Source organism: Ambystoma mexicanum, chromosome 11, assembly GCF_040938575.1.
Source record: "Ambystoma mexicanum isolate Mex_15411 chromosome 11, UKY_AmexF1_1, whole genome shotgun sequence".
NCBI lineage: Eukaryota > Metazoa > Chordata > Amphibia > Caudata > Ambystomatidae > Ambystoma > Ambystoma mexicanum.
In genome coordinates this window covers 301,161,430-301,178,290 of record NC_090934.1, presented here as the reverse complement: position 1 = coordinate 301,178,290, position 16,861 = coordinate 301,161,430, and positions in this window count along the sequence as shown.

Sequence of the window (16,861 nt, the reverse complement as noted above, 5' to 3'; positions counted from 1 at the left end):
CTTGTTGAGTGTTTTATTAATTATTCTAGTCATTAAAGTATTGCCTTAAAAGAATAAGTCTCAGTGCACTGAAAACTGAATTTACCCATGTATTGTGTGTATTACCCTACAAACTCCTAAATTGCATCCGTCCTATTGAAAACCCCAAACCGTAGTGCCATTGAGAGCAATACCTTTTGCTACAATCTTACCTGTTATGCGCCTCTGTCCTTGTCCTTGAAAACCGATTTCTGATTTTGAAAGATAAACCCCATCCTTAGCTGCCTGTCATTGCAAATCCTGTGTAAAACGAATTTCCATTTGCCGTTTGAATTTCCTTTTGCATTTGCTTTCTCCCCAAAATCAACTGTTCCTTTTCTTTCCATGTTGCTCTGGTGTGCTGATTAGTCTCCTATAAGCTTGCCTATCTCATCAAGTGTAGCAACACAAATTTCCTTTCAATCTGTCCCGAGCAGTTGTGAGTAGCCGTGCGAGCAATAATCAAAATCAGATTCTGCCGTTTTGCTCCGAAAACGGGTTTTCACTTTCTTTTCTAGCTTCCCATCTTGGGGTGGTGGGCTTTATTCCAAATCTGATTTTACTCTCTCTATCCTTACTCCTTTCCACGGCTTTCCATTCAAAGGAATTAAGTTATCTGATGTTTGGGGGTGAGTGTTGCCAGAGGGAGTGCCTAACTTTGATGCAATCACTTGATTAAAAACAGTTTTTTTTGCAGTTTTGCCATTAAAGATCTGTGTAAACTGTGTTAGGATATTTGAACCAATTGTTCTGTAGGAATCATTGCATTTGTGTTGACCCAACATTGATGGCTGTTGTAAAATTGTTTGATTTTTCTTTTTCATTAAACCATAAATTAATAAATATCTTATTGATACACACCGTCCTGGTTCCTAGTTCATTGTGACCCGGGGTGTTTGTAAAGGTAGGGTACGAGACGGGTTGGAGGCCTTCTCAGAAAGAATATGTTGTATATTAAAGATAAAAAGCATTTTTATTGTGCGCCACATTCATTGTCGGGAAGGTGTCCCTGGCTGGAGTGTGCCGTGTAATAAAACCGTGACAAGGGTGGCTTATCAATAAACTATTACAAATTGGGAGCACGTCCTGGATTTAGCTTCCTATTCCTGACCCATGACAAGTACATTGCGATGCAATTGCATTAAGATGGAGCGAAAGTCATCTTTGTTGTGTTAAAGTGCCGCTAGGACTTGCCTCCTGAGTTCCAGGGAGGTGTATTGGTAGAAATTTAGGAGTGTGTAAGAATTTTTTTGAATGAGGATATCAAACAGGAACAGGGCGAGTTTGCCCCTTCATAAAGACAGTTTTATTATAGTGCAAAAAGCCAATTGTGAAAATGACTAGTCTACAAATTGGGGAAGCCATGGAGCATCTCGTAACTAAATTATTTCTCAAAGGAGAACGGGTTGGGGATGATGCAGGAAACTGGCAAACCATAATTGTGCCAGAGGTTACCTCAGTAAGCAATGATATTTGGCTTGAAGATGGGATATTGCACAAAGCACTTGAGGCATTTTATATGACCACAACTGCTTGTGATGAGCAGATACAATTGGCTCAACTAACTGCTCAGTTATATTCCATTTGCTTTTAGTAGAGGAACGTTTGCAAAATAGTGAGACTAGTAGGATGAATAAGGCTGGAGACCTGTCACAGGTCCAGGATCTTGTTCAACAACTCAAAGCTGAGTTAAAAACACTGCAGCAAGAGAGTGTGTAGCGTGAAACACATTTTTTTGCACTGAAAAATGCACAGAAAGAGTGTGCAGAAATTCTGAGCACACTGTAACACACACTAAATGACCAGGCTGCTTATAATAGAGTCATTTTGGAGGACATTATCGCACTGCAATCAGAAATAAAACAATTGAAAACTGAAAATAGTCGGAGAACACCACGGGGCACAGACAGGCAAGACATTACGGCAAATTACACCCATTAAAGTTGATTTCATGCCATAAGAACAACACATTACTGTTCTGGAGGGTCCAGAGCATATCAAGGTGAAGTTTGGGGAGAAACCTCAACCCTGAACAGGGAGAACAGGAACAGTTGGGGAACCCAGGACACAGAGCTGCGGCGTGTCCAATATGGCAGTCCTACCTCAGAACTGCTAGAGTGGTGAAGCACATCTAAGGCACGCACCCTGAGCCCATCGGATGGTGCGTACACTCAGAAAACTCTTAAGCCGGGGGCAGGTGCACTTCACCCAACTAGATTGGCAGACCCAGTGAGAGGCCAGCGAGAATGAGGAGAGCAAGAGCTGTTGGGAGTGAGTGCAGCTCTGAGGCTGCCCCTGGGAGCGTGTGTGCTGGATCCCAGGGGGCACAGTATGATCCTATCATCAGGTGCCCAACGGCTCCAGACCACGTCAACACACAGTGTGGCCTTCTTGTAACAATAACTGTGCTTAGGGCCGCCAGCAACATCCCTCAACATTAGTCACCCCGTGTACCGTGCTGAAGGTGAGCTCCTCCAACTGACGGGCGGGTCTGCTCCCCGCTCTGCGCATACACAAGGGGTGAAACAGCCTGCACAGCAAAGCCGGCACCTCGACCGGTGCCTGCAGCGTTAGGTGAGTGGCCAGCCTGCACGGACCATTACAGCGAGAGTTCTCCTGCCCCCGCTATCTGCTCCAAAAGCATCCCTGGATACCTGGACACTAGGGACATCTTCACGCAGGCATCCATCACAGGGGACTCAGTAACACGTGCTTCCCAGCACTTGCAGCAATTGTATACCCACCACCTTCTGATTGTGTAGGAACGCGTACACAAACGGCTCCTCCACTCTGGTGTCAGTCTGGTGTCAGTCTCGGGGAAAGCAGCAAATCTACAATACCCCAAACGCTCAGCAGCACAGAAAAACCAACACAACAAGACTGCACCCCAGAGACTGAGGTTACTGGACCTCCCTGAGCATGGGGAACTGGGGACCTCACAGCCATAGGCAGCATCAAGACGCCAGAAGGGTACTCAACGCTCATCACCAGACTTCAGCGCGGCACACAAGCCATCTGAGATCATTACTCTTCCACGTTGTCTGGTAACCTTGATCAAAACATCCCTCACTAAAGGAACAAAACCATAGCAGGGTTGGTGCAAGTGAGCCTGAATACAGAACCATGAATTGTGCTGACACGGAAAGCCTGAAAAGGGGAAAATACCCCCCCAAGAAGCAAAGGGGGGTAACTGAAGTGGTGTTCTGGAAAGGGGATCCTCAGTCCACGGAGCCCCATAGACAACACTCCACACCAGATTGAGCTGCAGGATACTGAGCAACAAGTCTTGCAGCGACCAGACGGCTCCCACCCTAGGGTGCTACGGCTATCAACAAGGACGCCAAATAAGCACTAACGCCGGTTTCCCCCCCCGCACCAGGTGATCCTGGATCCATGCACCCTTAACAGGCTGCATACGTTCAGCCACAAGTGTGGAGCCATGGAACAAGAAGAGGGTCAAAGCTCCACGGAAATCCCTGGGAACGATTGTGACAGTGCTACTAAATCGGACATTCACCTGCTGTTGGGGGGAACTCGCTACCTAAAAACTAGCCTGACAGAGATGGTCACAGATCTACAGAGGATGGCTAAGATGGAGGACCGAATGGAAGCCGCAGAGCACAACCAACAATCCGTGGACATAATGGCGATGACATATGAGGCCAGGTTCCAAGATATCGAGCAGAAGGAGCACAACATGCTACTCAAACTCAACGATTTGGAGAACCGGGAAAGGCGGACTAACATTTGCATCATGGGCCTCATGGAGAAACACGGGGAGATGCCATCAAGCCTGGAGAACAGAGTAAAGTCACTGATAACCTCCCTTTTTGAAACCACATCTCCCCCACACCTTGGAGTTTGATAGGGTCCACAGAGCCGGTGGTCCTCCGAAAGGCCCGCATTCCATTGTGGTGAAATGCCATTACTACAGGCAGAGACAGGAAATACTGCAGAGAGCACGAAACCAGGAAACCATAGATTTTGAGGGATCAAGTGTCAAGCTATTTCAGGATCTCCCTGCCACCACACTAAATTTGAGAAGAGGTTGTCGTCCCCTAACAGCGTGCTACAAGAACGGGGGTTAAGGTACCGGTGGGGCCACCCCTTTTTGCTAAGCTTCGAGTACGATGGAGAAAGTTTCAGGATGACCTCAGAAGATGAAGCCAAAAGAGGCCTGGAACATTTACAAGCGAGCACAACAAGCCCCGACGGGGAAGCATCCAGAAAAATCACGGGCCGGTCGCATAGATGCTCCCGATGTCACCCAGGAGGGGTTGAGCCCCTGCATAGTGGAAATACAAAGTGGAAATACAAGTGATTCAACACCCCCTGAAACTAGGTTGTGTCACAGATTTCTTATATCCTGAAATGCCAGTGAGATTGTAACATTACTGAGGAGTATTTGCACCAATTGGTGGAGGGCTCTCGCTGGTGATCGGACTCAGCGGTAGGTTGGCAGTGAGTCACCAGTCATGTCAACCGTGTTATCCTGGTACTCCGGAGGTGGAAGGAAGTTACAGTTATGAGAGTTCAAAGCATGATGTTCTTTGCCGATAAAACATACTTTAAAAAAGTCATTTAATTATCAAAGGGGTTGATTCCCAAAATTACTCTTATCAGATATATCAGTAGGTAAGTGTTACGCTCACCTGGCTCCCACAGGGGCGTCGATCGGACCCGGACAGCTGCGGTCTCCTCCAACGTGAAGCGTAGTGCAGAGATGACAGACTGGACTGGCCCGCCTAATCTCATCTGCTTGACCCGTAGAAGTATTCTCCTGCAAGTGGAGAGAGGGATTTAGCCACCCATGGATTCTAGTAATGGCACCCCACTGTTCTCCCCACTAATCACCTCCGATATTCCCTTTCAGTAATCTCACCTTATGTTTTTGAATGATGAGCTCTCCATCCTCCGTGAAATGCAGGGGCGCGTAGATACCAGTTACTTCACTGGTCCGAAGGCGTTGGAAGAGTTCCCGGATGAATATTGACTCTGAGGTTCCTGGCGAGAACCCGTAAGTATAAATCCAAAGAGTTCAATATGTCCGATGTTCACTCTTGTCCCATTCCCTTCTTGTTTTGCAGCTGGGTCCAAGAGAAGATTGTCTTGTGGCAGCTGATGGCGTTCAGGTAAGAGTCTGTATTACCCAACACTGTCCGGTAAAAGATTTGTGTATTTAACTTGTTGTTTTCTCTCTCCTCACACATGTACGGCATAAGAAGTTGCAGATATTCCAGAAGAATGCCTCCGGTGATGAATCAGGTAAGTCTATGGTGGTGAAAAAGAGATTGTATTTGTTGGCTCTCTCGGCTCACCTTATATTTCTTTTGTCCCCTAGATGCTGGAGTTCGGCGAAGAAAATGATGGAGGTAGCGCCGAATCGAAAAATGCTGTGAGGACTGGTGAGTATGGCGCGGCACTGCAGCTGGCGATGCGACGCGTGCAGAAATAATGTCCTTTCCAAGTTTGAAGACGTGATGGATCCGGAATCAGGTAAGGAATTAAAATAATGTCCGTGATCTAACCTTTCCTTCTTCTTTCCTCTTTTTCTAGGAGCTCCGGATTCGAGGCGGGCGTGGCAGAAGACTGGATGCTGACTGCAGGCACGGTGAGCGTTACGCTGCTGGATGCAGAATAACACGAAGCATGTGCTGCTGTTCGGGCGTGGTTTAAATAGCCTTCAAAGTAATCCCAGGTAAGAAGTTCCCCCAGAACCACACCTGAGTAAAAAATAGTCCCTGAAGTAAAGTAGTCCCATTCAGGCCTCACGTTGGCTTGACTTCATTGCAGCATGGTCTGCACGAGGTAAGTAATGTACATGAGCCTGGTGCCTATGGCGCCAGGACTGATTTCCTCTATGAGCCTGGTGCCAAAGGTGCCAGGACTGTACCCAGACAGCCCCTAGCTGGGGCTGCTGGGCTTTTAGTAAGCACCCGGATGCCTGCTCCCGGGGCTGATGGGCTTGGTCTGGATGCCCCGGGGTAGGCATCATGACAGGACTCCCCCCCAAGGCCCCTCCTAAAGGTGTTCTTCCCCTTGGTCCTGGTTTGTCTGGGAAGTTCAGATGGAATTTTTTCACCAACCGAGGTGCATGAACGTGGTCACTAGGCTCCCATGACCTTTCTTGTGGTCCGTAACCCTTCCAGTCGATTAAATAAAAAAGTCTTGATTTAACCATTTTAGAGTCCAGGATATTTTTAACTTTGAATTCGGGTTCCCCATCTATTAGGATGGGGTCGGGTGGTTTGGCTAGTCTTGTCCCGGGTTGAACTGGTTTCAGGAGTGAAACATGAAAGACAGGAAGAATCCGCATATTGAGGGTAATTCCTATTTGACGGCCACTGGGTTGATAATGGCCTTAATAGTGTAAGGTCCCAAATATCTAGGATTAAAAGTTTGAGTCCCTTTTAGAGGTATGTGTCTTGTAGCCAGCCAAACTTGATCCCCAATCTGGTATTGTGGAGCATCACTTCTATGTTGATCAGCATTTTTCTCTTTCACTTGTTTCAAATGTTCTGTTGCTTCCTAAAAGGCTTGTGTAATAGTAGAGTACAGATGATTCACTGCAGGCATTTCTAAGTGTTGAGGCGAATCGAGTTCTGAGGTTCGAGGATGGTGTCCATATATGGTATAAAAGGGGCTTTGTCCGATTCCTGAATGTACAGAGTTATTGTATGCGTATTCGGAAATCCATAAAATATCCTTCCAATTCCTTTCGGTTTGGTGTAGCATGCAACGTAGGTACTGTTCAAGAGTCTGGTTGGTCCTCTCCGTTTGACCATCGGTCTGGGGATGGTGACTGGTTGATAACCTCACTTCGATTTGCGCTAATTGACAACATCTCTTCCAAAATTGCGAAATGAATTGACTACCTCGGTCAGAGACCAATACAGAAGGAAAACCATGTATTCGAACAATGTTTTCAAGAAATTCCTTGGCCAAAATTGAAGCAGAAGGTAATTCCTTTAAAGGAATAAAGTGGGCCATCTTGGAAAAAAGATCCACAATAACTAGAATGGTGTTAAATCCATTACATGGAGGTAGATCAGTAATAAAGTCTAAAGACAAAGTATGCCATGGTGTAGGTGGAATATCCAAAGGTTGTAAAAGACCAGCTGGTTTTTTCTTCTGACTTTTGTTGTGGGCGCAGATACCACAAGATAGCACAAATAACTTAACGTCTTTTCACAGGTGGGCCACCAGAATCGTCTTTTAATTTTAGCTTCAGTTTTTGCGATATCTGGGTGCCCCTCCATCAGAGCATCATGATAATTGGAGATAACTAGTTCTTGTAGCTCCTTGTGTGGTAGAAATAGACGCCCTTGATAGTAAGGTAGGTCATTGCTGACTGAATAATCTTTGCCTTTCTTTACCCAGTCCTGCAGGGCTGCAGGATCGAAAAGTTGTTGGATTTTTAAATGAATATCTTCTAAAGTCTTTAGAGTGGTTATGCCAAGAATTCTTTGTTCTGAAATTATAGGCACAGGTTCAGGTTCGAATATGCTTCTCCCATCCCTATTCGGGATAAGGCATCTGCCTTGCCGTTTTTACAATCTGGTCGATAAGTGATCACAAAATCGAATTCGGCAAAGAATAATGCCCATCGAAGTTGACGCGATGATTGGGTCTTGGCTGTTTTCAAATACTGCAAATTCCTGTGATCGGTGATTACAGTGATGGTATGCCTGGCACCGAGAAGATAATGCCGCCAAGCCTTGAAGGCAGATTTGATGGTTAATAACTCTTTATCAGTAACCGCATAGTTTAACTCGGGTGCCGAGAACTTTCTTGACCAGAATGCTACTGGATGAAGTTTACCAGTTTCAGGATCCTTCTGGGACAGGACAGCTCCCATGGCTAAACTGGATGCATCGGTTTCAACTATGTATGGAAGCTCAGGGCGTGGATGCTTTAAGACAGGTGCAGACGTGAATTTCAATTTTAGCTCTTGGAAGGCTCTTTCAGCCTCTTCAGTCCACAAGAAGCGTTTTTTTTTCTCGCAAAAGTGCTGTGATGGGGTGTACAATATGTGAGAATTCAGGAATAAATCTGCGAAAGAAGTTAGCAAATCCAAGCATGCTTTGTACCCCTTTAACTGAACTGGGTGATGGCCACTTGAGGATTGCGTCCACCTTTCGAGAGTCCATTCAAACTCCTTTTGGAGTCAGGATAAATCCAAGGAATTCAACTTCTGTGGAATGAAAAACACATTTCTCCAATTTTGCGTATAACGTGTGCTGACGCAGTTTCTCAAGGACTGCACGAACGTGCTTAACATGGTCTGACTCTGAGGAGGAGTACACTACAATATCGTCTATGTATACGACAACACAGATGTCAATGAATTCACAAAGGACATCGTTCAGAAAATACTGGAAGGCTGCTGGTGCATTGCACAACCCGAAGGGCATCACCTGATATTCGAATAACGCGTACTTGGTGCGAAAGGCAGTCTTCCATTCATCGCCTTTCTTTACACGTACCAGATGATATGCCCCTCGGAGATCTAACTTAGTGTAGATACAAGCGTCCTTTACATGGTCTAGTAATTCGGGGATCAGAGGCAATGGGTATCGTTTTTTTACCGTAATCTGATTCAATGCGCGGTAGTCTATGCACGTTCCAAGGTCACCTTCCTTTTTAGGCATGAAGAATAAAGCTGAGGATGCTGGAGACTTGGATGGACGAATGAAGCCATTAGCAAGGTATTGGTCCAAGTATTGTCGTAGGTGAAGATTTTCGGGTTCCGTAAGGGCGTAGATCCTACTGCATGGAGGTTGTGCACCAGGTACGAGGTCGATTTGACAATCGTATGATCTGTGAGGTGGTAAGGTGTTTGCCTGTTTGTTTTGAAAAACAACCTGAAATTCTTGATATTCCTGAGGTAACTGCCCGACTGGATTAGGGACTGTGGCCAGGCCTTTGTTCAAGGTTTTTTCCGGGTAACAGGTGTATCCACAATCCGGGAAGGTCACTCTCTTCTCTCGCCATTCAATACAAGGATTATGTGTTTCCAACCATGGCATTCCCAAAATTATTTGGAATTGCAGGGCCTTAATTAAATCAAACACAATAATTTCTCGATGCCCATCTTGACCCAACAGTGTCATCTCAGTAGTGGAATGAGTTACGGGCCCAGAGGCAATTTCAGTTCCATCGACTGTGGTGATGACATCCGAAGCGGTCTTTTTGCAAATGGGTAGATTCATCCTTGAGGCCAATTCGTGGTCCATGTAGTTTCCTACGGCCCCACTATCAATTTATGCCCTTACTGCGTGCCTACGTGATGGCTGCCTTGGATCAATAAGGACCATTGGTATGATGAGGTGCAAGGTCTGAGTGTCCTTCTTTAAGCTCGGCAAGCGGACCTCTATGCTTGTCGAGCATGGTCGTTTCTCGAATCAGGCTCTATTCGACTTTTGTCAGCAACTCCTACTACTTTCTTGGGTGGTTTTATAGGGCAATCCCATAGAAAATGTCCTGCGGTTCCACAGTACAGACACAATTGCATCTGCCGTCTCTTTTCTCTTTCCTTTTGAGTTAAGGGTCCTTTAAACCCCCCCCGATCTGCATAGGTTCTGATGCATCTGTTCCTTTGGGGGTAACATTGGGTTTAACCCATACCCTATTCTCGAACTTAGCTCGATCAGCCTTTCTATTCTGAAGTCGGTGGTCTAACTGGACCACTAAGTCTATATATTCTGCGCAATCCTGAGGTGGGTTCACAACTGGAGCCAAAACATCTTTGAGTTCTCCCCGAAGTCCTCGATGAAATAATGTAATTCGTTTCTCCTCAGGCCATCCGGTTTCCACCACCAACCTATTGAAGGTTGCGATATAGGTTAGTAGATCCTGGTTACCCTGTCGTAGGGATAAAAGTTTGTTATCCAGGGCCTGTCCCTGTGAATGTCTGGCGAATAGTCTTTCCATGCTCCTTTGAAAACCCTGAAAATCCCGAAGAAGAGGGTCATCCTGGTTGACTAGTGGAATTGACCAGTCAGCTGCACTGCCACTAAGATATGATAGTACAAAGGCTACTTTGGCTTGGTCATTTGGAAAAGCTCCAGGTCTGCATAAAAAGTGCAAGCGGCATTGGTTCATAAACACTGCAAACCTTTTTGGGTCCCCAGCAAAGCGTTCGGGTGGAGCTAAAGGAATCGTCCCTGGTAGAATTACTTGCACAGGATTGCTCGATGAAACAGGAGTTGGGTTCCTCCTGAGTCCAGGTAGGGGTATTTGCCCAGCTTGGTTTTGCAGCAGTTGGCTAGCAAGATCATCAGTGCGTTCCTTTGACACAATCAGTTCTCTCCTGAGGGCATTAGTTTCTTGGCGCACGGAGTGCACTTCCACCCTAAGTTCCCCTAATAATTGGGCTAGTTGGTCAGTTTCTGAGGTTTCCATAACGCCCGGGTGGGGATTTGTAGAGAGGCTTTGCGTTCTGTTACGCTCACCTGGCTCCCACAGGGGCGTTGATCGGACCTGGACAGCTGCGGTCTCCTCCAACGTGAAGCGTAGTGCAGAGATGACAGACTGGGCTGGCCCTCCTGCAAGTGGAGAGAGGGATTTAGCCACCCGTGGATTCTAGTAATGGCACCCGACTGTTTTCCCCACTAATCACCTCCGATATTCCCTTTCAGTAATCTCACCTTATGTTTTTGAATGATGAGCTCTCCATCCTGCGTGGAATGCAGGGGCGCGTAGATACCAGTTACTTCACTGGTTCGAAGGCGTTGGAAGAGTTCCGGATGAATATTGACTCTGAGGTTCCTGGTTGAGAACCCGTAAGTATAAGTCCAAAGAGTTCAATATGTCTGATGTTCACTCTTGTCCCATTCCCTTCTTGTTTTGCAGCTGGGTCCAAGAGAAGATTGTCTTGTGGCAGCTGATGGCGTTCAGGTAAGAGTCTGTATTACCCAACACTGTCTGGTAAAAGATGCATGTATTTAACTTGTTGTTTTCTCTCACCTTACAGATGCGGCGTAAGAAGTTGCGGATATTAAAGAAGAATGCCTCCGGTGATAACTCAGGCAAGTCTATGGTGGTGAAAAAGAGATTGTATTTGTTGGCTCTCTTGGCTCACCTTATATTTCTTTTGTCCCCTAGATGCTGGAGCAGCTCCGAATCGAAAAATGCTGTGAGGACCGGTGAGTATGGCGCGGCGCTGCAGCTGGCGATGTGACGCGTGCAGAAATAATGTCCTTTCCAAGTTCGAAGACGTGATGGATCCGGAATCAGATAAGGAATTAAAATAAAGTCCGTGATCTAACCTTTCCTTCTTCTTTCCTCTTTTTCTAGGAGCTCCGGATTCGAGGCAGGCGTGGCAGAAGACTGGATGCCGACTGCAGGCACGGTGAGCGTTACGCTGCTGGATGCAGAATAATGCGAAGCATGTGCTGCTGTTAGGGCGTGGTTTAAATAGCCTTCAAAGTAGTCCCAGGTAAGAAGTTCCCCCAGAACCACACCGAGTAAAAAATAGTCCCTGAAGTAAAGTAGTCCCATTCAGGCCTCACGTTGGCTTGACTTCATTGCAGCATGGTCTGCACAAGGTAAGTAATGTACATGAGCCTGGCGCCTATGGCGCCAGGACTGATTTCCTATATGAGCCTGGTGCCAATGGCGCCAGGATTGTACCCAGACAGCCCCTAGCCGGGGCTGCTGGGCTTTTAGTAAGCACCTGGATGCCTGCTCCCGGGGCTGATGGGCTTGGTCCGGATGCCCCAGGGTAGGCATCATGATATGATATGATATGATATGGCATTTGTAACGCGCCGATACCCAAGTGTTTCAAGGCGCGACGAGGCAGGGAGGGGGAACAAGGGGAAGACAGACAACAATCCTACTAGGCCAGGTGTCATTTAGATCGCGCAAGTGCAGGGGTCGGGGGGAGGGAAAAAGTGCAAGGGGAAGGGGGAGAGGGGGAAGTGCAGGGTAAGTAGAATAAAAATAAATAATAGGGCCAGCTGGTGGCAAGTGCAAGGTAAGTGCAGACAAGTGCTGGGAAGGGGGGGCTGTAGGGATACAGAGACAGTCCCGCAGTGCAGGGGTTGCCAGGGAGGCAGTGCAAGTGGAGAGTGGCTGGGCCAATGACCGTAAGTACTGTGAAACAACAGAGGATGCAGCTGATTCAGGAAAAAGTCCTCTTCAATCAGAATAACAGTGTCCTATTACAGAGGACAAATCAGTTGGAAATGGAGGTAGAAAAGAGACAGTCAGGTTCTCAGGAACTGACCAGAATTAGAGAAGAAAGGAACGAGATTGTAGAGCGAGTGAGGCAAATACAAGCACAACTTTTAGAGGGTGCAAAATGTAGAGATGAACAAGAGAAAGAGATTTAGGCCCTCATTACACGGACGGCGGTGGACCAAGGTGCTGTTAGCACCTTGGTCCATGCCGGTAAAATACCGGCACCGCCTTGGTGAAAAGGGGAATTACCGCCCTATTCCAAGGTTGGTGGGGCGGTAATTCCCCCTTCCCCCATTGCCCTTCCCCATTCCCATTTTTGACCCATAGGGCATAATGGGAATGGGGAAGGTGCTAATTCCGGCACCGCAAATTGTGGTACCGTAATTAGCTCTCTGGTCCCTTTGCGGGTTGGTTTTTAACGCCTGCAAAAAGCAGGCGTTAAATTCTCCAACCCACAAAGGGACCTCGTAGTAAGGCGGTAAGGGTTTACCGGTACCAGTAAACCCTTACCGCCTACCGTTTAATGAGACCCTAAGTCTCCTGAAGGAAAAGCTCCTTGAATATGCATGCAGTTTACAAAGCTCACAGAGGGAGAATGAATCACTTCAACAGGAGGTGCAGCAAACAAAGGATCGATTGGTAGCTCAGAGCAGGGTAAATGAGATTAATCAGGCCTCTGACTACCAACAGCAAATAAATAAAGAGAGACACAAGTGTGAGAGCCTCGCCAAGGAAATTGAAAATTATAAACAGGACCTTAAGCAACCTAACTAATCAGGGTATGGGACAAGTCCCACTGATCAAGGTGTGCAGCCCCTCCTAGCAGGGGTCCCATTCCAGTAATTTATATCCTCTCATGCACAAATGGTACCTGACCGCATGCATGCCATCTATCCAGAGCAGGGCAACATTAGGCCTAGTCCAACTGATCAGGAAGGCCAGTCCCTGTCTGATATTGATGAGTATTCATCTCTACCATACAGAAGGAAAAGTTGTGGGACCAGTGTGGCCTGGGAAGAAAGGAATAATATGGTAAGTACTCCAGATTATGAAAACTCTAATTAGGAGAGAGTCAGGGAGTTAGATTGGCTGAAGAGTCAACTACAAAGAGACCACCTTGCCTGCTTTGCTGAAGGAGAAAAGCCAGACCCTCAGCCTAGGAAGGACATTCTAAAAACCTCTGTATATTCAGGGCAAGGGGGGTATTGCCTAGACTCCCTGGTAGGAGGGATGAGGAAAGTGGGTTCTATCCTGGGCCTGAAAGGAAATCCAGGGAGAGTGACCCTGAGTGTTCACTTTGGCCCAGGCAAGAGGAGTCCAGACCTGTGGCTCTGGGAGCTATTCAGTAGTTGTCCACAGTCTTGTGGAACACTCCCATCCCTCGCACACCCTATGTGTATTGCAAAAATACAACCAAATATTTTGTATAATTCAATAAAGATTCATAATTCACATCACATTTCTTGTACAGTGTGTATTTATAAAATTCAAACAAGATTTTTGACTTTTCAACAGCAATTATAATTTCAGTAACAAAATGTAAAAAAAAAATGTTTCAGAGAAAATGATTTTTTGTCTTCAAATAAAAGATATGTCTCAATTGATAACAATGAACCTAATTTTTCTACTCATATTCAATGTTCCATATTTAGGTAATATATCTCTATTCTGCTCGACGCGTTTCGGGAATTAATCCCTTCTGCAAGAGCTGCTAATTCCTTTTTTGTACTTCTTTCCTTCCTTTATATAATTAATCCAAAAAGTAATATTTTAGTTATAGTATTCATATATAGTTACAAAAATTCAGTCGTATCTGTCATATTAAATTTTGGGATTGGGTAATCATCTGGATGATGCTCCAAATGGTATAGATTTCTATCACATGTAAGGCGCTGTATTTTTTAATGTATTCTGGATGTGTGTCCCAAGACTGTGGACACCTACTGTTGTTCTACTGTTGGACACCACCTAGTGTCAGGGTTGGTTTATCTCCCTTGCACCCCCCTAACGTTTTTTGAATTGTTTTCGAATATTATAACTAAATAGGTGTGCTCCCAGCTACTAGGGTATTTGCTCTGGGAGATATTGCCAATCTCATAGAGATAGGGAGTGCCTAGAAGACAGGGAAGGGACAACCAGTAGTAGTTCTGAGTCGAAAGGTGAATGTACTCTTGGGCAGAAGAAGAAAAATACAGGGAAACAAAGAAAGGGTTTTGTCAAAGACCCAATAAGACAAATCAAACTGCCTCTTCCTGTGCAGCACTCCCATTGGTTGCTGAGTGTTTTCTTCCATCCTACCAGGGACCGATAGGCTTTAGCCAGTCCTCTCATTATGGCCCACTTCTAAGGCCCCTGTCTGCTCCCTGTCCGCTTCCGGAATGCCAATTGGAGTCCTCCCTGCTCCTTAACCACAATGATGTTGCCACCTCACTCCTCTACGAAATCTGAACTTCCTTAACATTGTCCCCTCCAGAACTATGGGTTAGTTCCCTGCTTCTGGACTCACTCCTACCACCTTTGACTATCACTGTTCATTCTGCTTGTTACTCCCATGTTGTCATTCTGATGCAGTTATGCTCACCTGGTATCCACGGGGTGCGACACGATACTGGATGGAGGTCTAACCGCTATCCCAGACCCCTCTCTGCTTGGTTATGTGCCAGACATTGGGTAGTGCCTATAACAGGAGAATGGATGGTTAAGATACTGGTTCTGTAATGGGCGGACTCCCACCTCCCTCTGCTCCCAATCCTCTCCCTTGGGGTTATTGCTCACCTTAGGTTTTTATGCGTTGAACTCTCTGTCCTGTGTCTCTGTGCAGGGACGCGTGGTTGGTGCTGGCGTTCAGTGGACCTAGATGCATCACTGGTCTATGTGCCCTTATGTCGGTACCAGACCTGCTGTGACTCTGACTCTGCTTGCTGTATTCCTGGTGAGTTATAATTTCTTTTCAGTCTTTATTCTGTCTCTTTCTTTCCCTCCATTTCTCTGTCTTCTCGGCGTCTTGCTCCACTACGCTGTTCCCTAACAATGTCTCTTTTTGTTTTCACAGGGATGGTTATGATCTCAGAGTTGCCGTGCCGATGGCGAAGACCATGGTGAGTTATTGATGCACATAGCGCTGCGCTGTTTATTGGTGTTAATTGCTAACCTGTGTTCTCTTCTTTGTACAGGTTGCGGTGATGTTCCAGAGTGCTGAGCGATCAAAGCGCTGCTTACCCAGGTAAGTGCTTTGTTAATGCTGTCCTTGTTCCTTCTCCCTTGCAGGTTGCGGTGAAACCCAGAAATAGGCGAGGTAAAAGAAGCGCAGGGTGCTGCCAGGACTCGCTGCTTGTCCAGGTAATAATTGGTATTAATGCTGTCCTTGTTTCTTTACCTTTGCAGGTTGCAGCGAACTTCGGAGATGGGCGAGGTAAGGGAAGCGCAGGATGGATTCAAGACCGGTTACTTGACAGGTGAGTGTTCTTGCTTGCTAATACTGTTCTTGTTCTTCCAGGTTATTAATGGAATCCGGATCTAGGGCTTCAGGATCGGGCCGCCAGAGAAGCAGATGAGCAGGAGCTGGACACAGTGAGCGTTACGCTGCAGGAGTGCATTATAACGTGAAGCGTGTTCTGCTGTTTGGGTGTGGTTTAAATAGCCCAGGTAAAGTAGTTCCAGGCCACTAAGTAGTTCCAGGCCTGAGAACTGAGCTGTGTAATAGTCATCCGTGTTGTATTAAGGTCCAAAACTGGCATTGTTTTATTCCTGATAATGAGCCTGGCGCCAAAGGCACCAGGACTGACTCCAGGTATGTTTCTGATGGAGTTTTAAGGCCTTTGGGGCCAGTGTGAAGGGCTTTAGCCCCTCTGCTGCCATGGGGCTGTTATACCTGAGGGGGTCAGAAATCAGTATGGAGGGAAAACCATGTAATCGTACGATTTGCTCTAAAAACACCTTTGCCAGACTTGATGCATTTGGTAGACCCTTAAGCGGAATGAAATGGGCCATTTTAGAGAATAGGTCAACAACCACTAGGATAGTGTTGAACCCTTGACAGGGAGGCAGATCTGTGATGAAATTGAGGGAGAGTGTGTGCCATGGTGTAGGTGGAATTTCCAGGGGTTGAAGAAGGCCCGCAGGTCTTTGTTTCTGGGATTTATTCTGTGCACAAATGCCACATGACAGAATAAACTGCGTAATGTCCTTTTGCCAGGTCGGCCACCAATAATTTCTTTTCACCTTGGCTAGGGTCTTGGCAATTCCTGGATGTCCTTCTATCAGGGGGTCGTGATAACCAGAAATCACTTGTTCTTGTAATGCCTTATTCGGTATAAATGCCCTCTGAAATAGGGGAGTTGGTTCTTTGTTGTGTAATGTTCACCTTGAGTGGTCCAGTCTTGTAGAGCCTCTGTGTTTCATTAGGAGCCAAAATTCCTTTTGGAGTTCATCCAGAGATAATGTTGTTGTAAATCCTATTAGTTTGTCACCTGGAATAATGGCCACTGGGTCTGGAGTTGAATATGCGTTCTCATCAATACCCATAGCAGAGAGAGCGTTGGCTTTTCCGTTCTGGACTCCAGGTCGGTACGTGATTATGTAATCATATCCTGCGAAGAATAAAGCCCATCGGAGTTGAAGGGATGATTGAGCCTTTGCCGTCTTGAGGTATTGTAGG